Source organism: Lissotriton vulgaris, chromosome 5 (assembly GCF_964263255.1).
Source record: "Lissotriton vulgaris chromosome 5, aLisVul1.2, whole genome shotgun sequence".
Taxonomy (NCBI): Eukaryota; Metazoa; Chordata; class Amphibia; order Caudata; family Salamandridae; genus Lissotriton; species Lissotriton vulgaris.
The window spans coordinates 482,556,909-482,582,730 of record NC_141693.1 but is presented as its reverse complement, the minus strand read 5'-3'; the positions used below and the strand labels follow the sequence as shown (position 1 = coordinate 482,582,730).

The 25,822-nt window shown below is 45.6% G+C and overlaps 1 protein-coding gene across 3 annotated transcripts in view; it reads left to right on the top strand.

The window, feature by feature from the left end:
- Positions 1-25,822, top strand: part of ATP13A2 (ATPase cation transporting 13A2) — an 831,233-nt gene that overhangs the window by 1,366 nt on the left and 804,045 nt on the right. For all 3 annotated transcript variants that reach the window (XM_086921931.1, XM_086921933.1, XM_086921932.1), the window contains exon 2: positions 2,075-2,155. The gene's annotated coding sequence lies outside the window, so the exon portion shown is untranslated. The remainder of the gene's footprint in view (positions 1-2,074; positions 2,156-25,822) is intronic.

Sequence of the window (25,822 nt, the reverse complement as noted above, 5' to 3'; positions counted from 1 at the left end):
AAATAGGTGAGATGGGGCAGTGGATTCTCTTTAACGGAAAAAAATGTAGGACGTCTCAAACGAGCAAGAAGCTGTTCTGTACATCGTGTCATGAATGTCAGTTGGGGGTGGCATCGATAGAAGCGTGTACTGCTCTCCAAGACGTTAACCCCTGCACTCAGGATTATGAAAGCAGTGGCCCGGGCAGAAAATAAGCAGAGCTGCAATATCAACGCTTACTTTCTGCTCTTCCACTAATTGCCAGTCGCAAACAGGATGCTATTAAGGTCTTAAGAGTGAGAGCGGGGTAAAGGTTAGGGTGCCATCAGGGGGTCAAAGTGTGTGTGATATCCTCTTCTTCCTCTGCTTTTTATATAGCGCGAACTTGACCCGAAATCAGGTATCAGAGCGCTTTACGTGAGAACGCATTCATTTTTGTTGGGCGGGGGAGATTGTTATTTGCCCAGAATCACAGGATGTTGAGCTCGTTGCCGAGACTCGAACCCGATTACCCAGATTTGAAGTCGACCTATCTAAAGGGTAGGCTACACCCTCTATTCTATTGTGACTTGACATCAGTGTATAACGTGCCACTGTTGTATGTACGATTCAAGTTTAATTATGTTGCCCTACATAATATAATTCACAAAAAGCCGACCGAGACATACACAGGTCGTCATTGAGCGATTTCTTAAATCTGGGAGATCCTGGGTAGGGTCTCCCTGAATTGGGGAAACTCCCAATGGTGACCTGTGTATGTCTCATTCGCCTTTTTGTGAATTGTATAATGTGAGAGAGCCTACTAATGACAGCCCACTTTTCCCGCTCCGTCACCTGACGCCCTATTGAGATTGGGTGTCATTTGTTTAAGGGCCCTACTTCATTTTATGTCAAACTTTCTAAAACCCATCCATTTAAACGTATTATAAATAAAGGCAGGCCTTTAAGTGGATCGGGTCGCTCCAGGTCACAGACCCGTGAGTAACTTAAAAAGGAAATTGAAACGGGTCTATATTGGGCCCAAAAATCATGTCCTCAACTCTACTGGCAAAAAAGCAGATCGATTTCTGATGAATGCAAAAAACTTTAAGGTCATCTATGTCACCGGTTTAGTTCATGTTTATGTTTTCCTTAATCTTTCCTTCTCTAAGAGTGCTAGTGATTTCCAGGGTGTTTAGTTTCTGTATTTTGTGTGTTTGTACCATATTACTCTTTAGTAGTGCATACTTTGATAGGATCGCCTCCATATGTTTATAACAAGCCACGAGTAGGAGCTCTGGAGTTGAGTTTCCAGGCAGTGTGAGTTTCTCACAGTGCCTGCCAGTAGGTAAAATGGTCTTCAGAATACATAGTCATCCAATTATTTGTATCTCTGCAGACTATACGGAGCACTGGTTACATATTCCATTTGTGTTTCTGTGAAAATACAGGTAAAGGAGATACAGAGTTGTCTACATATTGGCAAGGTGAAAGTAAAAGAAAATGCAGCGCTTACATGTGAGTGGGTGAATTGTGTGTTTGATGGTTGGGGTAGTGAAGGAGATCCGAGGAGGTGCATTCAGGAGAGAGTGAAAACAGGGTACTGAAGAGGAAAAGTATAAGGTGTAAGTTAAGCAGATGGATGAGATGTGGCAAGAAAGAGGGCCTACATTTCTAACATAGAGTCAACACGAGCAGAGTGGGCGTGGCACTCTGAAAACCACTACCCCTTCTACAAGCCCCTGAAATGTTTAATTCACATTTGCACAATTTAAAAATTGAAACATTCTCAATATTATTTATTTACAACCAGATCATTGTTGTTACTAATTTATCTTAAACAACTAACAACTGTTAAAAAAGCCAATAGTCCTGGCTGGTTTTAGGTGTATGTAAGTTGTTGTGTTATATATATGGATGCAATAAGAGAAAGCTCCGAAAGGAACCAAAATACTGGTCGGGTGGCACACTACAGGAATCACAGAAATTTAGTTGACATGTTTAAGCCACGTCCTTATCTACATAGGCCATGCTCCTTTCAGAGACCCCCCTCTCCTTCATTCTCTTAAAGCCCCGAATACAGTGTAATTCAACTATCTTGATATTGTCTCCCCAGTCTGCCACCGAAGAAGCACTATTGAAATGTAGCTGAGAGACCAGAGCACCATGGAGCAAGTAATCGGAATTTCATCATAAGGTAAGTCTAGTTACAACTTCCTTTCTCCTGCTTGATGTCAGTTATGTATGTGTATGGATGTGTATGTATGTGTCTTGTAAAGCGCACTGCTCCCTGAGGCGTTGTGGCGCTGTAGACCGTCCTGGCTATCCCATGTTACAACACTGTTAGGCGTGCTCTGCTTTGCTGTGGAAGCCCTAAAGAGACAAATAGAGCAGCAAGGTAATGCACAATTGCACACTTCAATGACAAGTCACCTTAAAAAGGGATCAGGAAGGGAGGAGCAGGATTTGTCCCCTAACTTCCAGCCAATGGTGCACCAAGGAACCCCACAAAATGTTCTCCTTTGAGTCTGTCTTATTGTCCTGACTATCATTATAAGGATGAAGCATACATGTGTTTTGATAACTCATATCTATTTTCTTTTGGGAATTGGTGGACAGCATCTTTAATATTTTGTGATCTTTGTAGCAGCCTGCTAGCTCCTCCCCCAGCGTGGACTGTTCCCCGGAAATGCACCTTTGCTCATCCTCTGGCCAGGCGTGGCCAGAGGCTTTATGATAAAAGGGCGGAGACTACTCAAGGTCTTCCTGGTCCACATTAGTATACCAAGCGTGTCTGTGTTTTTCTAGCTGACTACCTTCCTTGTACCATAGGCCTAATCCAGCGGGCCCTGACATTACCTGGGCAGGCCCCAGCACAGTGGCGAGGAGGGCCCACAATGCGGGCCCCACTCTACGTTCCTACCAAAAGGGGAGGACACTCGTCACTGACCACACAGCTGACGCGATTCCTTCTCATGACCTCCCCCGCGGAGCGACTCGCCCTGTGAACGCGTGACGCGCTTCTCCTCTGGCCGCTCCTCATGAGCCCTGCCTGCATCCTTAGACTCCAGTTGCTGAGCAACACCGTGGCCCCCTCCGCGACCCTGCAAGTTGCTGCTTGCTGCCACCCATGGCTTCCAGGTACTGGACCAGGCCCTGATATTCATTCCAGGGGAGGAGTCCATGCAAAAGAACACCCTTGAGGCCGATACCTGCCACGGCTGACTCTGGGGCACTGCTATTACCTATGGCAGCTGAACGAGGAACAGTTCTGATAGAAAAGAAAGAAAAATAAAAGATATAAAAACAAAATTCGCCAAGAGGGGACAAATTATAATTGTTAATAGCCCTGATCTTGAGTTACAACATCAATCCTGGATACAACCAATTTTAATTGAAGATCACAGATATTGGCATCCAATCTCTCACAGAATCCCATTACCTACACACTAAAGCGCAAGTTTGCAGGTACCAAGCCAACCCACTACGGTAGATGATGCCAATGCCTCACCCCAGCAAGGCCCACCACAGGACCGGCCGACCCCACAACACGTGCTTGTAGGCATACTGCAACCATTCAGCGAGCTAGCTGACCCAGCTACGGCGTTACTGCACTGGAAGACATTGGTGGACAGGCTAGATAGCTATTTTGTCGCAACCTGTGAGACCGATTGGACCATCAAATGGTCCCTCCTGCTTCACTACGCAGGCGAGGAGATTTATAAACTGTTTGAACACTTACCTAACACAGGCGCCTCCAACGACTACAAAGCTGCGGTGCGGGCGCTCAATGCGTATTTTGATTCACAATTAAAACCGTACTTCGAGCGCTTTAAACTTCGGCAAGCCAGACAGCGAGAAGGCGAATCCATAGACACTGTTTACACGTGTCTGTGGGGCCTTGCCAGCACTTGCACAGCGGATGACCAGCCAAAAGAAATAAGGACATAAATTATCCAAGGGTGCAGGAGCAGAAACCATAGGGCGCGATTACGAGTTTGACGGTGCAGCGGCGGGACCATACCGCCGCCGCACCACTAAGCCTGTGTGAAGACCGCCTGCCTTATAATTACTTTTTAAATAATTGGCATGCATTTCCTTTACCATTGGACGGTGCCTATAAAATAGGCACCGTAATGGGTACACCATAGGAAGTTCCAGCACGTCATTGACTGAAAAATCCATGCTATGCTGGAACTTCTGTGCATGCAGGGGGCACATGTTATGCCCCTCTGTGTGTATCCACAAGCTGTGAGGCACAAGGGGGCCCAGTGGGGCCCCCTTTCTTTCCTCACCACCACTGTTTACATGAAGGAAAGAACTACTTAAAATCAGTGGCTGTGTTGAAAGTAGTTATATGCTTGGCGGGACCGCCATATATAGATATCTCTGGACCACTGCGCCACCACCTGAGAACGGTGGTTCTCTGCCAGAGTAGGCAGTCCCAGGGTGGCCCAACCACTAGGGTTGTAATGTGGTGGTCACAAGACTACCACCGGTGCACCACCACAAGTCTGGTGGTCCTTTAACCACCAAACTCGTAATCGGGCCCTTACAGGACGGATATTTCGACAGCCAGAAATCAGCCTGGACCACATTCTGATCATAGCCAGGTCTCATGATCTGTCCACTGCCAGAGTTGCTGAGATGGATCTCATCATTACACAACAACCCAAAATGGCCTCCACCATGAAGACAAAGCGTGTTGACGCCATCTGCTCTACCGGGAAGCCGAACAAGCTTAAAATCAACATTTCCTCTTAGCAGAGACCCAGATTCCGATATTGTGGGCGAAAAACAAACACCCTCTCTAGGACTGCTCAGCCCAAGGCAGGACTCGCTCAAACTGTGGAAAGCTGAACCACTTAGCAAGCTTGTGCAGAGGAGAGCCCCAGGGAAGGGCCACCAGGGGCAGATGGACCCCCACTAAAGCTCCACGACAGCTGATGCTGGAAGAGCCTGAGTCCCAAAAGTCCATGAGATCATCACAACAAAACCAACATTAGTTGGAAGTCTCATCCCCTGATGAAGAGGAAGCATTCCTCATCTCATTCACCAACGATCTCAAACGCCACAGATGGCCACAGCCCACATGCGTAGTCCAAATCGCCGGCTCCAATGTCAAATCTCTCATAGACACCGGTGCATTGGTGAACGTGAACAATACCAATACCTCCGACCAAGACCCACCCTGTCTCCGACGAAAACCAAAAACGTCACCTATGGCAGCCAGTCCCCGCTGCCACTGAAAGGGCGAATGGCAGTCTGTGTATGCTCAGGAGACCAGGAAATGACGGCCATGGTCCACATAGTGGACAAAGAAGCCAACACCCTCATCGATAGAGTTTGTCCCTTTCGCCTGGAATGTGACAGCCTGCCAAGTGGATGAACTCTTGAACCAATTCCTGGAGCTCTTCAAAGGACTAGGGTGCTTCAAGCCCCAACAATAAAACTACACATCCAACCACTCATCCAGGAGGAACTGGAAAAGTTGGAGAAACAAGGCATCATCGAAAAAGTGTCCGGGCCGACACCATGGGTTTTCCCCATGATGATCACGGAAAAACTGAAGCAGCCAGGGAAGATCCGCCTCTGCATCGAAATGCATCTGTCAAATCAAGCCATCAAGCGAGAAAGGCACATAACGCCCACAAAGGATGACCTAATGGCAGACCTGAATGCTTCATGGTGGTTCTCCAAACTAGATCTCAATGCAGGTTACCACCAGTTGCTGCTCTCTGAGGAGAAACTGGAGTTCCTGGGGCTGTGCAGCTACAGACAGCTGAATTTAGGCATTTCCTGGACAGTAAAGGTGTTCCAGAATGCCATCCCGGAGACGCTATCCAGCCTCCAGGGCATCCTGAACGTAAGTGATGACATCCTAATATATTCTGTGACATCCGAAGAACACCATCAGCACCCACGTGTCACACTGCGATGCCTGTTAGAACAAGGCGTTACCTTGCACCAGGTCAAATTCCATAGAATTCATTGGATATGTTTTTAATCAAGTTGGGGTGCAAGTCGATCCCTGAAAGTGGCAAGCCATCAAACAGACCCCGCCCCACGTCGTACTCTGATGCTTTCTGGGGATGGCCAAATACTGGGTCAGATTAATTCCCAATGTAGCCAGTATTGCTGACCCTTAGAGAGTTCTTACCAAGTTCGACGCACCCTTGATATAGACTGCATTTCTCAGCAACACTACCATGGCCTACTTCGATCCAAAGAAACGGACCAAATTACTGGTCGACGCCAGCCCAGTGGGACTAGGTGCCGTGCTCATCCAGGAAGCAGAACCGGGGAGGTGGGCCCTACTAGCTTTTGCTAGTAAAGCTCTTACACCCACCGAGTCACAATTCTCACAGATTGAAAGGGAGGCCTTGGCAATCAAATGGGCCTGTGGACTCTTCCCCCTGCACCTCTGTGGAAGACCATTCAGAGTTGTCGCTGGCCACCAACCTCTCGTACCCACCTTCCCTGGTTTTGTTCCCCAACCGCCACCACAGATTGAAAGTTGGGCAATCCAGCTACAACACTATCTAATGGAGGTCATCTACTGGCAGGGATCCAAGAATCCAGCTGACTTTTTGTCACACCATCTACCATCACCAGCAGGCAAAGTCGAAGAAATCGCTAACGATATCAAATCATATGTTGACAAAGTCTCTGCAAGAGTGTGCCACAGGCACTCGGTGTAATAGAAATTTGTGATGCCACAATGGCTGACCCAGTGCTGGTGAGGGTACGGAACGCTCTACAAAGTGGCTTGTGGCACTTCCTGTCCAGTGGTCGATGAAATATCATGGAAGGTATAGTTCCCACCTTTAAAACTTTGAAAGAAAACATTCCTCTCCGTTTCCACCACGGAAATGGAGAGGAATCCTTTCCTTCAAAGTCAGGCTGACCTTATGCTTAAACGTGAGACAATGAGCCACTTAACATCATACTGTTTCACATTACTAAAGTTGAGAAGGACACCTTCCTTGGTCCATGAAATAAGTCCCCTGAAGAAGGGCAGAGCCCGAAATGCACAGGACACACCATATATAAAATAATCATTGTTAAAGATGAAAACATTAAAATAAATTAATTGAAGAAAATGTATCAGAAGAATTATCTGAAAGTTATTGAAATCATTTGTTGAGTGCATCTTGGGGACGTTTCCACTAGAAGGGATAACACACTAGCTTGTCTGGTTGTACCACTCGTCATCTCCCACAGCTATTTTTTTTACAGTGAATGGCCAGGTTTTTAGGAAATATTTCTGATCTCAGATGTTGTGTCAATGACACATTGTTTCCTTTCTGTCTTGAGCCACTTTCCCTTGTCAGTAACCTTTTTAGGTCTCGACTATTCTTTCCCGTTAGGGATTGAATAGGCGAGATTATATTAAGCAGTCCGAAAAGTCTACCTAGCTGCAGATCGCGTACAGTTCATGTGAGGCAGGCGCGTGCACATCAAACACCATCGGCCTCGGCATCAGACTTCAAAGGAAGCCACTCGCACATCACCATTTGTCTGAGCCTCGGCATCAGACTTCAAAGGAATCCGCTCCCAAGCCGCTCCCACCCCTCAGACTTCAAGGAATGCGCTCCCGCTCCCCCGCCCTCCCCCGCCACAGCAATGCTGAGAGCTTGTTTTTTATGCATCCATTTTGCGGGGAAGCCGTGTTTTGTTCGGCATTCTCTGCACATTTCTCGGTTTTTTTTCTGGACGTAAATGAAAGCCTACCGTGCTTGTTTACAGTAGCCTTGCTCCTCAAATGCTGTTGCTGTGTTGCCATCTCTATAAGACACTCAGCTTCAAAACAATCGACTTGCTAGCTGCAATGCTACATCCACTATGCTTTGCCTCTAGACACGTTGATCCCTCGCTGAATTGACTGACTCTGCCCCTCCTGATTCTGAAACAGACCAACGCAGTCACCTCAAAGTCTCTTCTCTCTGTCTTATGATGTCTGCCCTGCCACCATTTACTTCGGACCCTCACCCTCACACCTCCTCACCCTCACACACCCTCACACCCTCACACACCCTCACACACCCTCACTCACCCTCACACCCTCACCCACCCTCAACCACCCTCACCCACCCTCACTCACCCTCACACCCTCACACCCCACACACCCTCACCTCACCTCCCCTCACCCTCACACCCCTCACCCCCTCACCTTCACACACCTCCTCATACTCACCCTCACACCCCCTCACTCTCACCCCCTCCCCCTCACACACCCTCACCCTTACCCTCACACACCCTCACCCTCACACACCCCCACCCTCACACACCCTAACCCTCACTCACCCTCTCACCCTCACACACCCTCTCACCCTCACTCACCCTGTCACCCTCACACACCCTCTCACCCCTCACCCTTACATCCTCTCACTCTCACATTCCCTCACCCTCCCTCACACACTCACCCTCACACCCCCTCATCCTCACACCCCCTCACCCTCACACTCCCTCACCCTCACACACCCCCTCATTCACCCTCTCACCCACCCTCACCCACCCTCTCACCCTCACCCACCCTCTCACCCTCTCACACCCTTTCACCCTCACACCCCCTCACCCTCACCCACCCTCTCACCCACCCTCACCCACCCTCACACCCCCTCACCCTTACACACCCTCACCCTCACACCCCCTCACCGTCACACCACCTCACCCTCACACACCCCCTCACCCTCACACCCCCTCACCCTCACACCCCCACACACTCTCACACCCCACACACCCCCTCACCCTCACACCCCCTCACCCTCACCCTCACACCCCTCACCCTTACCCTCACACACCCTCACCCTCACTCACCCCAGCGACGGCTCGTGGAGGGAGTTACGGTGGGGCAGGAAGGTGGGGAGGGGGAGGGGCAGGGTGGAGGTTGCTAAAAACCGGCATATGGATAATTGCAGGTAAGTAAACAATTTAATTAATAAAACGAATTTCGTAGCTCGCACTGCATTGCATTTTGCGATGCAAGGCGCACTACGAAATTCGTTTTATTAATTAAATTGTTTACTTACCTGCAATTATCCATATGCCGGTTTTTAGCAACCTCCACCCTGCCCCTCCCCCTCCCCACCCTCCTGCCCCACCGTAACTCCCTCCACGAGCCGTCGCTGACTCACCCTCTTACCCTCACTCACCCTCTCACCCTCACACACCCTCTCACCCTCACACCCCCTCACCCCCCACACCCTCACCCTTACACACCCTTTCACCCTCACACACCCTCTCACCCTCACACACCCTCACCCTCACACCCCCTCACCCCCCCTCACCCCCTCACCCTCACACACACCCTCACACCCCCGTACCCTCACACCCCTCACACACCCTCACACCCCCTCACCCTCACTCCCTCACCCCTGTCACCCTCACCCCCATCACCCTCACCCTCACCCTCACACCCTCTCACCTCACACCCTCACCCTCACACCCCCTCACCCTCACAACCCCGCACCCTCACAACCCCACACCCTCACCCTCACAACCCCCTCCTCACACACCCTCATACCCCCTCACACCCCTCACCCTCACATCCCCACACCCTCGCACCCCTCACCCTCATACACCCCTCACCCTTACACACCCTCACCTTCACACCCCCTCACCCTCACAACCCACATCCTCACAGCCCCACACCTCAGAACCCTACACCCTCCTCCTCACACACCCTCATACCCCCTCACACCCCCTCACCCTCACATCCCCACACCCTCGCACCCCTCACCCTCACACACCCCTCACCCTTACACACCCTCACCCTCACACGCCCTCACACCCCCGCACCTTCACACCCCCTCACCCTCACACCCCTAACCCACCCTCACTCACGCTCACACCCCCACACCCTCACACCCTCACTCACCCTCTCACACCCTCACACCCCCTCACACACCCTCACTCACCCTCACACAGCCTCACACCCTCACACCCCTTCACCCTAACACCCTCACACCCTTACACCCCTCACCCTCACACCCCCTCACCCTCACACCCTCACCCTCACACCCCTCATACACCCTCACTCACCCTCACACAGCCTCACACCCTCACACACCCTCACCCTCACCCCCTCACACCCCTCACCCTCACACCCCCTCACCCTCACACCCTCTCCCTCACACCCACTCCCCCTCACACCCCCTCACTCACACACCTTCACCCTCGCACCCCCTCACACCCTCACCCTCACATCCCCACACCCTTGCACCCCTCACCCACCCCTCACCCTTACACACCCTCACCCTCACACGCCCTCACACCCCCTCACCTTCACACCCCCTCACCCTCACACCCCTAACCCACCCTCACTCACGCTCACACCCCCACACCCTCACTCACCCTCTCACTCCCTCACCCTCACACCCCCTCACACACCCTCACTCACCCTCACACAGCCTCACACCCTCACACCCCTTCACCCTAACACCCTCACACCCCTCACCCTCACACCCCCTCACCCTCACACCCTCACCCTCACACCCCTCACACACCCTCACTCACCCTCACACAGCCTCACACCCCCTCACCCTCACCCCCTCACACCCCTCACCCTCACACCCCCTCACCCTCACACCCTCTCCCTCACACCCCCTCCCCCTCACACCCCCTCACTCACACACCTTCACCCTCACACCCCCTCACACCCTCACCCTCATACCCACTCACCCCCTCACCCTTACTCACCCTCACTCACCCTCACACACACTCACACACACACACCCTCACCAGCATAGCATAACAAAACATAGCATAGCATAACAAAACACAGCATAGCATAACAAAAAAAGCATAGGATAGCAAAACATAGCATAGCATAACAAAACAAAGCATATGATAGCAAAACATAGCATAGCATAGCAAAACACAACAAAGCATAGCATAGCATAGCAAAACACAACAAAACATAGCATAGCATAACAAAACATAGCATAACAAAACAAAGCATAGCATAACATAACAAAGCATAGCAAAACAAAACATAGCATAGCATAACAAAACATAGCATAGCATGACAAAACACAACAAAACAGAGCAGAACAAAACATAGCATAACATAACAAAACATAGCATAACAAAACATAGCAAAACACAACAAAACATAGCATAGCATAACAAAACACAACAAAACATAGCAAACATAACAAAACAGAACATAGCATAACAAAACAAAGCTTAGCATAGCATACCAAAACATAGCATAGCAAAACAAAACACAACAACACATAGCATAGCATAACAAAAAAAAAGCATAGGATAGCAAAACTAAACATAGCATAGTATAACAAAACAAAGCATAGGATAGCAAAACAAAACATAGCATAGCATAACAAAACATAGCATAACATAACATAACAAAACATAGCATAACAAAACACAACAACACATAGCATAACAAAACATAGTAAAACACAACAAAACAGCATAGCTTAACAAAACACAACAAAACATAGCATAGCAAAACAAAACATATAATAGCATAGCAAAACATAGCTTACGAAACACAACAAAACATAGCATAGCATAGCATAACAAAACATAGCATAGCAAAACAAAGCATAGCATAATAAAACACAACAAAGCATAGCATAACAAAACATAGCATAGCATAACAAAGCATAGCATAGCAAAACATAGTGTAGAATAACAAAACATAGCATAGCATAACAAAACACAGCATAGCATAGCAAAACACAACAAAGCATAGCATAGCAAAACACAACAAAAATAGCATAGCATAACAAAACATAGCATAACAAAACAAAGCATAGCATAACATAACAAAGCATAGCAAAACAAAACATAGCATAGTATAACAAAACATAACATAGCATAACAAAACACAACACAGAGCAGAACAAAACATAGCATAACATAACAAAAGATAGCATAACATAACATAAAACAGCATAGCATAACAAAACATAGCATAACAAAACAGCAAAACACAACAAAACAGCATAGCATAACAAAACATAGCATAGCAAAACATAGCATAGCATAACAAAACACAACATAGCATAACAAAACAAAGCTCAGCATAGCATAACAAAATATAGCATAACAAAACATAGCATAGCAAAACAGAAACACAACAAAACATAGCATAGCATAACAAAACAAAGCATAGGATAGCAAAACAAAACATAGCATTGCATAACAAAACATAGCTTAACATAACAAAACATAGCATAACACAACACATAGCATAACAAAACATAGCAAAACACAACAAAACATAGCATAGCTTAACAAAACACAACAAAACATAGCATAGCAAAACAAAACACACCATAGCAAAACAAAGCATAGCATAATAAAACACAGCATAGCATAGCATAACAATTCAAAGCATAGGATAGCAAAACATAGTATAGCATAACAAAACAAAACATAGGATAGCAAAACAAAACATAGCATAGCATACAGCATCGCTCCGCATCACCACTGCATCACTCAGGGGCACCACAACATCACTATGCGCTACCACGGCATCACTGAACGCCACAGCATCACTCGTTCGCCATCACAACATCACTCAGCGCCCCCACAGCATCAATCTGTGCAACCATTCAACAACACCTGGTTCAAATATGTTCTCTCAATGTTTCAAGCTTTATTACAAATGTAACAAAAAGATGTTAATATTTCACTTCTGTTCTTGGATTTTCATCGCAATAAAATTCACTGAACATAATCTTCACAAAAGTTACTTACAAAACTTTAAGCTATTGCCATTATAAATGACAATAACTTTTATTTAAGTATTAATTATTGAAAAAAAATTAAAAGCCATTGTTATTTGTAATATCAGTACATGTAAGTCACGTAAATGCAACACATATTATTGCATTACAAATGCTATAGGTGTCACATTTGCGAAAGTTATAACTATTGACATTGTTAATGACAAATCTATTAATTTTGCTTTTTTCAAAAACAAAACATAAATAAAAAATGTAATTTACAATACCAATAGCTCAAACTTTCCTAATGCGATACCTATTGCATTGCAAATGCTTGTTGACGTTTGTGTCTCCTTCTCTTTAATATGCTTCGTAGTACGTGAATGTATTTCGTACTTACTACTTAGAATACATTTTTTTTAAAAGCACAATTTCTCTTTAAACTGTTCCCATCAGATGTGTGACTCAAATGTGGGATGTTGTTCTGAAACACATCTCTGCGGTTTCAAACTATCTCAAGTCAATTTCCCGACTCGTCAGTTGCAACGATTGCCTCCTACATCACTTAAAACGCGCTTTTGTCCATGATTAGTTAAGCACGTAAATGAAGGCCTTAACCATCAATATTTAGATGATTTATAGCAATAGGTGTTTACCTTGTAAACCTTAAATGAAACCCTCTATTTTTGAGACATTTTAGTTTCAGTTCTGGTGTCATGTAAGCTTTAATTTATTTTGTTTTTATTGATGCAGACGTGAGGCCGTATGCAGCAGCTGAATAAAATATTGCAACACGGTCTGACGTTTGAGAAAATATTTGCAAGCTGAACTGAAAATGTAGATTGTGGGCAACAAAATGTTCTCGCTGTGAACAGGCCGATAAGCATATTCTTCCAGCTCAGTGGCCAGCACAGATCATTCAGTTCCGCCAAATGAGCCGTGGATACACTTCCCTTTTGAAGTGTTATCACATGTTTATTATTTACTTTCTGAACTTCCTCACAGAATTATTATTATCAGTTTGTACAGTTGTATTTTGTGTCATTTTCCGACCCGTTCGCTGGCTGGCATACTTTTTGAGGTGCGGTGGAATACTGTACTGATGGCAGCCGTAAAATTCTGTATTTTTAATTCGTAAACGAACCCTCCAGTTTCTCTGGAATCTTTTGAGCGTCAAAAGTGGGACAAAGGCCAGATTAGGGAGGGAGAACAAAAGTGCATCTTTTTATGGGTTTCAATGATTTAATAAGCATATCCTACAATGAGTAAAACATATTTGTGTGTTAAAGGACTTTGGACATGTCACATATACCACTTCTTTGAAAAAGTGCAATACGTTTCTAAACACTATTTACCTTTGCTTGTTGTAAAAGAATGTTTTGACTTTCAAAAACACTTGGGGGCATTTGTTGCCATAACTATTTCAATTGTTTATAAATTGAGGATCCCTTGAAATCAAGTGATCTTATACATCTTATTTTTTAAGTCTTAAACAGAAGTGGCAACTAGTGATATGCCAGGTGCTCAGAAATAGCTGCTCTTTTCAAAAGGCCAAAATGTGTAGGGAGCAATATTTGGGATTACCTGACGGAGTACTCCATTGATCCCGCGGTTGCCCTTGGTGTTACTCCATTGCTGGACACCAACCACCTTACGTGCAGGTCTCTCCAGTGATGAGGCATGGGACACTTTCTATGCAGCACCAGAAGCACACATATGAAGGACTATTCTTTTACGCAACTTCATCACGCTGGATGAATTGCCGCATCCCACACTGAAGAAAACAATGGTCCTTGACAAAGAAATTAACAAGCACAATAATTATAGGCCACAATATGCACTATAATGAACAGAAAGTCCAGCCGGACTTTAGAATTTATTCAATAATTAAATATATTGATTCTGACGAAAAAACATTGGAACAGTGGGACACAGTCCTGCATCCACAGTGCTACACATCTATTGGACAATACATACATATAAGGTATTTCAGGCATATAAGGAACGGGAGCAAAAGAACAATATTTACAGTGTATTTGCTTCACATATGTGGGAAACACATGGTTTTTTGGCACGTAATAGTGAGCTAGTGTTTAAACCACATATTGTGTCGACGGCGTTTCGATCCAGTTAATAATAATGGATCATCATCAGGACAATCATTGCCTGCCTGAATTTAAAACCTGTATAGACAGGAAGGAAGGGGACATATAACAATTCATTAATCAACTGTGTGACTCTTAGGACAGTTCCTATGCAAACTCATACCATGCTTTAAGGTGCTACTTGGTCATCCATGTGAAGGAGGTGTCAGGCAACATGTGCCAGCCATCCACGGCGCAATAGTGATCAAACCATGCCACGGGAGGGTTTTGTGTCGTGACCAGCATGTATTAAAAATGGTGCCTATAGCATGCCTAGGTGATAGATATCAAATTTATAAGGGGTAGTGGGTAGTCTATGAGGGGTAAGTGAAGGTGATAATTACTTGAACGCGAAGAATCTCGAAGTCAGGCGTGTTATCAGCCTTGCGTCTGTGGAAGGCGGGAATGTTCAGGCTGGTGCAGTACACTTAATTGGTCTGCCACCTATGGAGATTTGGGCCATGAATTAACATGGGCTAGAAGATGAAGGTGGCCAAAATTGTTGGGGTACCATGGGGGGCGTGCTTACCTTGCAACCTGTTTATATGATTAACCAGCAGAGATTAGCCTACAATCCGTTTGGTATGTAGGGCGGCTGATCTGGGCGTGTTGGACCCGCGGAGAACATACAACCAATTGAGGTTAAGGAATTAACCTACTAGGAATTGGACAGGCAAGGCTTAGTGGTGGGGCTAAAAACCGGTAAGGAACGGACACCCGAGAAGGATGCATTACGGTGCCCAGGGACTTGGTCCGGTGGTTGGTAGTGAGAATTTACCCGGATAAGGTCACTGGGACCGGGGTTAGGAATTGCTTAGTGCTAATGTCAAGGTACAACGAGGGAGCCATGTGCAGCGCCGCGCCATAGCCTAGATCGCTTACCTATAGGAAGGTAGATTGCTCGTGTTGCGAGCAAGGTGGGGGATTGAAGAAGGCTCGTATTACGAGCGAGGTAGCCTCTGATGGAGCTCCTTCGGGAAGTGCTGGGATTGAGTGCATCATCCGGGAAAGACCTAAGACCGATTGGAATAAGGTTAACCCGCCGGTCGTGAGTACAATGCGAGGGCCGTCGATATCAGTGGTTATAACAACGGCGGCTTACCTATAATTGGATGCTGAAGGCTCCTGATGCGGAGCACGCTAACCTTGGATAGGGCTCCTATGATGGGGAGAATTTGAGGGGGTGATTTAGCTCCTACGAACAATTGCTGGGAGGGTAAACAATCAGAGAGGAGTGGGGGGAACCGCTTACCTGGCATTCACGATGGAACTCGGAGAGGCGTCCCGGTGCACTTCGCGTTCAAGTAATTATCACCTTCACTTATCCCTCATAGACTACCCACTACCCCTTATAAATTTGATATCTATCACCTAGGCATGCTATAGGCACCATTTTTAATACATGCTGGTCACGACACAAAACCCTCCCGTGGCATGGTTTGATCACTATTGCGCCGTGGATGGCTGGCACATGTTGCCTGACACCTCCTTCACATGGATGACCAAGTAGCACCGTAAAGCATGGTATGAGTTTGCATAGGAACTGTCCTAAGAGTCACACAGTTGATTATTGAATTGTTATATGTCCCCTTCCTTCCTATCTATACAGGTTTTAAATTCAGGCAGGCAATGATTGTCCTGATGATGATCCATTATTATTAACTGGATCGAAACGCCGTCGACACAATATGTGGTTTAAACACTAGCTCACTATTACGTGCCAAAAAACCATGTGTTTCCCACATATGTGAAGCAAATACACTGTAAATATTGTTCTCTTGCTCCCGTTCCTTATATGCCTGAAATACCTTATATGTATATATTGTCCAATAGATGTGTAGCACTGTGGATGCAGGACTGTGTCCCACTGTTCCAATGTTTTTTCGTCAGAATCAATATATTTAATTATTGAATAAATTCTAAAGTCCGGCTGGACTTTCAGTTCATTATAGTGCATATTGTGGCCTATAATTATTGTGGTTGTTAATTTCTTTGTCAAGGACCATTGTTTTCTTACTTAACTGATACCCCAGGTCCTTGCTTACCTAGAGGGTTCCCTTGTTTCTTTGAAATAGCATCCCACACTGAAGCACGGCTGCAAACTGGAAATTCGCCACAACAACATATCTGCATACCGGGAACACCTAGCTCAGCGAGAAACTAAGCTGCAAGCAGTGTGTATGTAGTTGCATTGTATTTCTGACGTGTGAACCTTGCCAAAACTGAACACATCGCTCTACAAGGTCAAAGACTAGCATTGAGTTAACAAGTGGTAGGAAAGGTAGCTGGTGTTTGGACGGTTAATACTCTGTGATATAGTGTTCTTTAGACAAGAAGTCTTCAACTCTTTCGTGAACTGAAGTACTGTTGGGGCTTTGCTGATGGATATGGGGATGTTCTTTCAGAGCCTGGGTGCATAGACTGAAAAAGTGTTCTCCCTTGTTTTGACTTTGTTACAATTTAAGTGTGAAGACTGATGGTGTCCCTGTTGGTTGTGCTGAGAGCAATTATCATAGGAGAACAGATGGAGTAAGGAAAAGGCACTCACACTCACTAGTACAGTACCAAGATTCCACCGGTAGACCGCTCTGCATCCCTACCATAGCTGAGGCTGACATGTCCTTCAGCATCTAATGATGTATGTGATGGTCTTCAATGTACACAGTCGGGGACTGCACACTTTGAGTTGGATGGCTTGGTCCTCCATTAGCAGGAGGTTGCATACTAAACATGGTGGGTTTATGGTGCTTGGAATCAGTGTTAGTTGGTTGGGGCTCACAGACCGTCAGCTCCTTGACTGATGGTGACACTTTCGATAACATCACTAGAATCTAGTCCTTCAATGGGGAGCAGGATAGATCGGGTAACTGGCATGCTTTCTGCAGGACCAGTCCTCCATGTATGTGGCAGCTGTGGTCATTAACAGTCAAGTTTTGTTTATTGATAAATGTTAATAAAATATAACAAGAAAAAAAAATAGAATCCATTCGCCAATACTGCTGACTGTGCCAAATTCTTGGTGACCCTGGCGGAAGGTGAGGGAGCAGATATGTTTTTAAATGTTGCTGTCCAGAACTTGACTCATGATGATTGGTCACACGACAGTGAGAGAGCTTAGTGGGATAATGTGCAGTACTGCAGATAAGTATGTTTAATAGCTAGGTTACAGGTCTCATTTCAAGTCAAGCGCTTCCTTCTAGCAATGCATGCGTGGTGAAAACACTTTAGGAGAGTTTGTTCCTTACCCATAAAATGCAAAGTTTGCGCCGTAATCACCCAAAGCCGTACAGCAGATCCACACCTTCCCGTCACCCATAGCCCGCTATCATTCTCACGGAACTAGTTCACAAATCTGTCTGTCACTGACTGGGAAACTAAGAGGAACTAAGTTAAGTTTCTGTTTCCCTTTTTCAAATAAATGTTTATCAGTTCCTTTTTCGCAGTTCAAATAGTGGTGTTAAAGGTTTACATTGAATACACATGCATCTTCCCTGAAATCTCTTGAAGCTGATTATTTCAGTTGTGCTTTTTTTGAGTTGGGCCTGGAGAGCTCTAAACAGTCTTGCCAAATGGGTGTTGGGGTATACACCTGTTACAACGCAACTTTTACAACTACCTACTGTTACAACGCAACTTTTACAACGCATACCATTACAACGCATTGCGCTGGGGGGCGCTCTAGGATAGGGAATAAGTATAATTTACTATCCAACACCTTCCCTAGTGTCCACGGGGACTGGAGTTAGAATACTAAATTATACTTACCACTATCCAGCACCTCAAAGCGCTATGCGTTGTAATGGTATGCGTTGTAATGGTCGCGTTGTAATAGTAGGTAGTTGTAATGGTATGCGTTGTAACATGGTACATCCGGGTGTTGGTCATGGTTGTCTTATGGCATTTTGTTGCTTTAAGCATCCCCTGTTCCTTAACACTGTTGTCATCATATCAATCAAACCTTTAAGCTTGCTATAGACTGATCTGGATTACGGGTCGCGGATAATTGTATAGTTAAAGACTTACATGGCGAGAGTGCTAAATGACCACTATTAGGATGAGAGGAGTCACCCTATAAGCCACCATCTAAGAGTTAGAAGAGTGTGTTAGCTACACAAGGCGGGGGTCACCATCAGTGGACAGAATGTTTGAAAGTGAGAAGTCTTGATTTTGGCACACCACAATGCTGTCTTTGCTTACGTAGTTCGAATAGGAATCAGTGACTTGCCAAATCAAACAAACACAGATCCCTGGGATGTTTATTCTACTGTGGTGTGACGAATGAAGGAAGTAAACAAAAAGTGTTGCTGGCAAATAGGGACAGCTGTGAGAGAGTCTTTATCCTGGCAAAAGTAGACTGCTCTCAGTCAGTCTAGGCTGGTATGCCTAGGGTCTAAAGAAAAGTAGACACAGGAAGGGAGAAGGCAAGGGTAAAATATATGGAAAAAGACGAATCCTCTATCTTCATTGATTGTGTGCAGCCAAACAGGACACAGGGGGGTGTGCATCAACCAAGCAATATCCATGCCCTTAGAGAACCAAAGGTTCCTTGACTCACGTTTTGAAATGGAATCTGTAAACCATGTCTTTATGAATTACTCCAACCCCTTCTCCCCCATCAATCTACTACAACCCCGAGTAAGGGGGGGTGACTGGTGTCGTAAGGCTCTTGAAGTCTAGTAAGCAGGTGTATGCAGTGCCACAGCTTGCAGGCAGTCCCCAGTTGAAAGCCAGCTGATCTTAGCCATCACATTAATCTTGCCCTATCAAACTATTAGCAGGACCAATGGAATTCCAGGGTTTTGTGACAGTGGCATTATTTAAATAGTTATAGATTTAACAAAAATATTGCATAATCGCCCATCTGTTGCCTAATTTGTTGATTTAAAAAAAATCTTGTTTCCAAAAAGTGCCACTAGTCACCTTTCAGATTTTCATTGCTGTGTGTGGACGTTAAACTAGTACTAATTAGGGGAAACATTTGTTGTCTGTTAAAATGACAAAAGAATGAAATAATGTTGCCAGAGAATGTGCGCTGTCATGCCGTATACATTGCCTTTTAATGCAGCAGGGACGTGTGGCTGCCCTTACCCTCCGCAATCTTTCTTCCACCTTTTATATGGCCTGCCTGTCACTCCATTCTGACAGACAGGCTGGCGAGACCTGGTGTTGGAGTGGCTGCTTTGGCTTGGGTGCATGCCTTCCTTACTGGTCTGAGCCAAGCAGGCATTATGCCCCCTTACATACCCACCACTATGGTTGTCTTTGGACCCTACTGTGTTCATTTTGTATATTGTGTGACTGGAAAGTAAATTGCCTAAAATTTAACTCAGGAAAAAAGCTTATTTGTGCAGGTAATTAAAACCATTGTAATATATTGTATTTGTTACTAAACAGCAATAATTTATCCTTGTAAAAATTAATCTTTCATTTTCTTAAAACGCAACCAAATTTGTCTATATAAAAATGATCAGATCTTGTGTTTCAAAGCGTGATATGTGCAAGTGCAATGAAGAACACTAACTGAAAACAAGAAAAAAAAGAGTATAAAAAGCTTGGAAGTCTTTTAAAGTACTTCACTGTGAATGTTCTTCTGCCTCCTAGGTTCTGTTGCCTTGATCTTTTTGTCCACACTCTGGAGGAATTTTACCAGTGCACTGTTGAGTATCAGGTCTGTCGGATTAAAGTTGCCGATCATGGGCTCTCTGCATGTTCTTATCTTTCTCTTAATGAAGTATTGTCTGTCATTCATATAAGGAGGCTTTGCAGAGGCATAACTCATAGATGATGTCCTCAGGAGCTCCCCCACAGAGTCTACATTGAGCTCCATAATCTCTTCTTTGCCATGGCGGGTAATGCTCCAGTATTGACACTACCCCATGCCTGATATTTAGGATTTTTTCTTTTGTCTGGTTGGTGTAAGTTGTGGTTAGATAGCCTTGAGGGGATAACTTCTTATAGTTGCAAAGTGTTAGCCAGCAGTGTCTTCTTAGTACCAGAGCCTTTTTACCATCTACGAGAGATATTACTTTAGTGTTTGTTTTTATTATTTTCTTCAGCTCATTCCGGCTCAAATTCGGGCCCGAGATGTCTATAAGACCCAGGGTTGCGAGCAACCTTTGTAGATAGGCCCTCATAGGTGATCTTTCCGTCCCCTGTATTTCCAGCCAGAAGTGATGACCTAGGTTACCCTTTTTCCATGTCTTAGGCAGTAGTTCATGAATGCCACATGTCTACTCAGAGTTTGTTTGACCAAGCCAAACTCTAATCTGATTTGCCCTGGGGACACGTAACCAGGTAAAATGGAAAATTACTTTGTATATTCTTGTGACTGTGAGATCTAGCATCTTGCTGTCCCAGCCTCTCAGAGCCTTGCTTCCGTATGCTAATGTAGGCAGGATTTTGGATTGGGCTACCTGCACGATTGGGCTCAAGGAAGAACCTTTCATTTTCCTGTGGACCATTCTCAGGCAACTCCACGTGCCTGCTCTTTCCTCTTACTTTCCTCTTCTGTTTGGGCTGCAAAACTCCAGTTTGGGGAGAAAAGAACTCCCCGGTACTTATATGTATCTATAGTTTCCACTTTTTCAGTAGCCAGTCGCCAACAATGTTTTCCCAGTTTTTTCCTTCGGAACGTAATTGTTTTGGTCAAATTAATAGTTCGCCTATTTCCATTTGATTAATACGCAACTGTGTCCAGGAGTCTCTGCGATCCCACTATTGTCCTGCTTTTCAGAACTAAGACATCCGCATGAAGAAGATGTGATGTTATAAACTCATATAGTTTTGGTGCCTGACTATCTATCACATTTAATAGGGGTGGGAGATCCGAGAGAAACAAATTGAAAAGTGTTGGAGTGAGGCTGCATCCCTGTTTTAGACCCTCTGCTGTTGGTATTCGGCTAAACAGGCGGGAGCCATTTCCAAGTTTTATCCTTATCCATGTGTCGTGTGCAGCATTTGCAGAGCTTTTAGAAGGCCATCTGGTATTTTCCAGCCTGCCAGTTTTTGCCATAGAATGTTTCAGCTCACCTTGTCAAAAGCTGATTTTTACTCTATGAAGCATAGGTGAATAGGTTGTTTATATTTTATTGCATAATCATTTAGTAGAGTAAGGGCCATGATGTTTGTTATGGATCCTGTTTCTTTGGTGAAGCCTGTTTGATTTGGTGGCATGATATGATGTTCCTCTGCCTAGAACTGCAACTCATCCAAAACAATATTTGCAAAGTATTTTGCATCGTTATCAATTACTGCTACCAGGCGGTAATTCTCAGGTTTATTTATGTCCCCCCCCCCCCTTTGAATATTGGCGAGATCACTGAGCCATTCAATGACGTGGGGTCTCTGCCACTTGATGGGATAGAATTGAAAAGTGGCTCTAGCTTCTCTGCCCAATATGCTGTTTCTTCTTTAAAGATTGCTGGTGCAATCCCATTGGGGTCTGGTGCACCCCCTTGTCGGCCTTTCAAGATGTGCCTCTGGATATTCTGTATACTAACTTTTAGCGAAGATTCAGCTCGCATTCCTGGATTTTGATCTGTGGCTGCAATCATTTCATAAGATGTAAGCTCGGAAAGGTGGTTAGAGATTTGTTCCTGTTGTCTTGAAGGTGTGTACTCCTTTCTATTTGTATGAGTTGTAGCCCTTTTGTTAAAATGAGTATTTAAAAAGCTGACCAATGTGCCTTCTGAGATGTTCAAACCTGGTGCCTGTGGCAAAGATTTGTTGATGTTATTTATTGACTGCCAAAAATTCGCCAAATTGCTCCTTTTGGCGTCCCAGAGTAGTTTAGCCCGGAAGGCTTCCTTTAGCTTTTTTTTAGAATCTTCCATTTCTGCTTTTTTAAGAGTTTGTTTGGTTTCCTTAAATGACGCCAAAGGCTTAAGTCGGTTGGGGCTTTTCTCAGTTGTCTCTACAATTGATTTTACCCCCCTTATTTGCCTTCTGAATTGATTACTTCTCCTCAAGGTCCCTTGCAGGTAGGTATTGACCCTGAGCGTTTGTGTCGGTTTACGACTGTTGTTGTAAAGAGCACCTCATACTCTGCTGTGAAGTTCTCCCATTGTCTTACTGGATCATGCGTATTGTCTAGGGTGTAAAATAATTCCTTTTCACTTTAAATGAGAGTTGGCAAGGAATTTGACGTCCATTTTATTTTCTTGTTTTCAATTGTATATGTTGCAATCTCCTAGTCGTTTGGTGGCTCATGTTCTAGTGGTGTTATTGATAAAAACTCTCTCCTGAGGACGATGGTCACATTCATTCCTCTCTCCCCGGGCTATTGGAGATATATGTTGCATTAGGGATATAGCCATCAAAGCATAGTTGTTAGACCTGGCACCTTGGCGTGGGTCTCCCTTCCATTTTACTGCTGTTGCCTCATGTGTTTTTGCTGGTGTTAGATGCTTTGGGCACTGTGCCACTACTGTCCAGTGCCACAGTGCAAGTGCTCCCTATGGTGAATAGATATATAGATTAGTGACTCTAGGATTGGCTGATTTGGTTTACTTGTCAGACCCTAGTACAGTGCACTGAGTGTGCCCAGGGCTTGTAAATTCAAATACTGGTTGTGCCACCCACAGAAGCAGCCTTGTAAAATGTGTCTCAGGCTGCCATTGCAGAGCCTGTGTGCAGTCCGGTACTGCCGTGTTGACTGGGCAAGTGCACCCACTTGCCAGTCCCTAAACCTTCCCTTTTCTTTATATCAGACACTCCTATGGTAGGCCCAAGGGCAGGGTGCATTGTACGTATAAGGTAGGACAAGCCCTGATGTGTGTGGCATGTCCTAATAGTGAATTACAGCCATTTCCGTTTTTTACTCTTGCAAGGCTACCTGTTCCACATAGACCAGAATGGGCAGTTTGATTATTATATCTTATAATCCTAACTGACTCAAAGAACTAGGTAGAGATTCGAGTTTAGTGTACCTGAACTCAAAACTATAAAATACATATTTTAGTGAAGTTGGTTTTAACATTCTGTGTTTGAAAATACCACTTTTAGAAAGTAGGTATTTTCTTTTCTAACCATCCAAGCCTGCCTCTGCTAGGCTGTGTATTCTTGCCCGGAGTTTGAGTGACAGGGGCTGGGGGATTCCAGGAGGGCCTGGGCGAGTCAGCACAGGGCTGAATAGAGGGATCTTGCATGTAGATGGGTGGGAGGAGTTGCACCCTGGGACCTGAATAGGGCTGTGCCTTCCCTCCACAGTGCTGGCTCCACCTCCTGTGGTGCGACTGATGTCTCTGCCCTGCACTGTGAAAGGAAAGAAAGAGACAAGTAAACAGAGTGCTCCAGAACCGACCAGAACTGGTTTTGACTAGGCAAAGGCCTCTCTGCCTTCAGAGAACAAAGAGAAACTGTGCATAAAAAGGGGAACCCAGACCCAGAGAACTAGATCACTTTTGGGAAACAAGAAGAAGCCTTTGCTGAGGAGAGGAACCAGGGAGACTGAGGAGAGACTATCCCTAAGCTGAAGTGCTGCTTGGGGGATTGACCTGTAGTGGTTGACTGACTGCCAAAGAAAGGAGAGAGGAACTTTGTGTGTACTTTCATCAACTTGTGAAGGATCTCCAAGGGCTTCAGAAGAGATTGCCTCCTGCTGAAGTCTCAGGGACAATAGACTTCAACCACCAGCTCCCCAAGAGTTCTTTGGAAGTGCCTGCAGTTGTGTTGGGCTTTCTGAGGGACTGTGTTTCGCAAGGAGCTACAAGCGCGACTACGAAGAATAAGCGTGTCGCCGCCGCAGCTGCTGTTGTCGCATCACTGAAGAAGGGTGTTGATGCTGTAGCTGTCTTATCGCAGAAGTGTCTCGCATCACCGGAGAAGCGCGTCGCCACCGCAGCCGCTGTCGTCGCATCACTGAATAAGCGTGTCGAACGCTGTAGCTGTCGCATCGCATCGCAGAAGCGTCTCGCATCACCGAAGAAGAGTGTCGCCGTCCCCGCTGTCGTCGCATCACTGAACAAGGGTGTCGCCACTGCAGTTGTCGCATCGCCTCGCTGAAGCATCTCGCATCAACGGAGAAGTGTGTCGCAGGGCCTGTCGCGGCTCAAAAGAATCGTTGAGTCGCCGCACTGCCATCGGGCATGCATGCATCGTGTCGCATCAAGGAGAAGACGCCATCTTTGTTTTCATCGCACCCTATCTTCATCGCATCACGGCATTGCGAGCCGCATCGCCACGTCGCCACGGAAAGGCAGTAAGAAACCAACGCATCACCTTCCCTGCAACACTTTCGTTGTATAGCGTTACGCATCCAAAGGTACATTGAACTCAAAGTGTCGCATTTACCATCTTAAGAGAACTGAGCTAGTTCTACCATTTTTAAAGTACAGTATTGTGGATTTTTGTCGTTTGTGGTCTTGTGTTAAGTCTATATAAAAATACTTATTTTTATACTACAACTTGTGTGGTGTCCATCTGCAGTGTTGTCACTGGGTTACTGTATGTGATCACAAATGCTTTACACACTGCCTCTGAGATAAGCCTGTCTGCTCGTGCCAAGCTACCAAGGGGGTGAGCAGGGGTTATTTTAGGAGTGCACCCCTTACCCTGACTAGACGTAAGGGCCCCTATTTGGACAAAGGTACCTACATCTGCCAACTAGAGACCCCCAAATCTAACAATAGTCAATCAAGGATGCTACAGTTTTAGAGTGATATGATAGCCCCGGCGGTACGTCTCCAGCAAAGCGGCTGTTTAGGACCCTTAGCCAAGATATTCAAGATTGCCTATTAGTAGCCGACATTTTTGTAGTTTCTGTGTTTTGGGGCTTTTCTTGATGCTGTATGCCCCAAGGTAGGTCTTGTGCAGTTAGGACTTCCTTTGGTGAAGATGCCCCGATCAGGCTTATATTAAAGTCGACTGAGCGAGCTGATCCCTTGTTTGAGTTTCAGATTCATGAATTCTTCCATCAGAGCTTTGGAGAGTTCAAATCTTGCCATCTTACTAGGATAGATGTATACGTTCACTATTGCTGTAGTGAACATTCGACCGTTTGATGTTTTCACAGCCACTTCC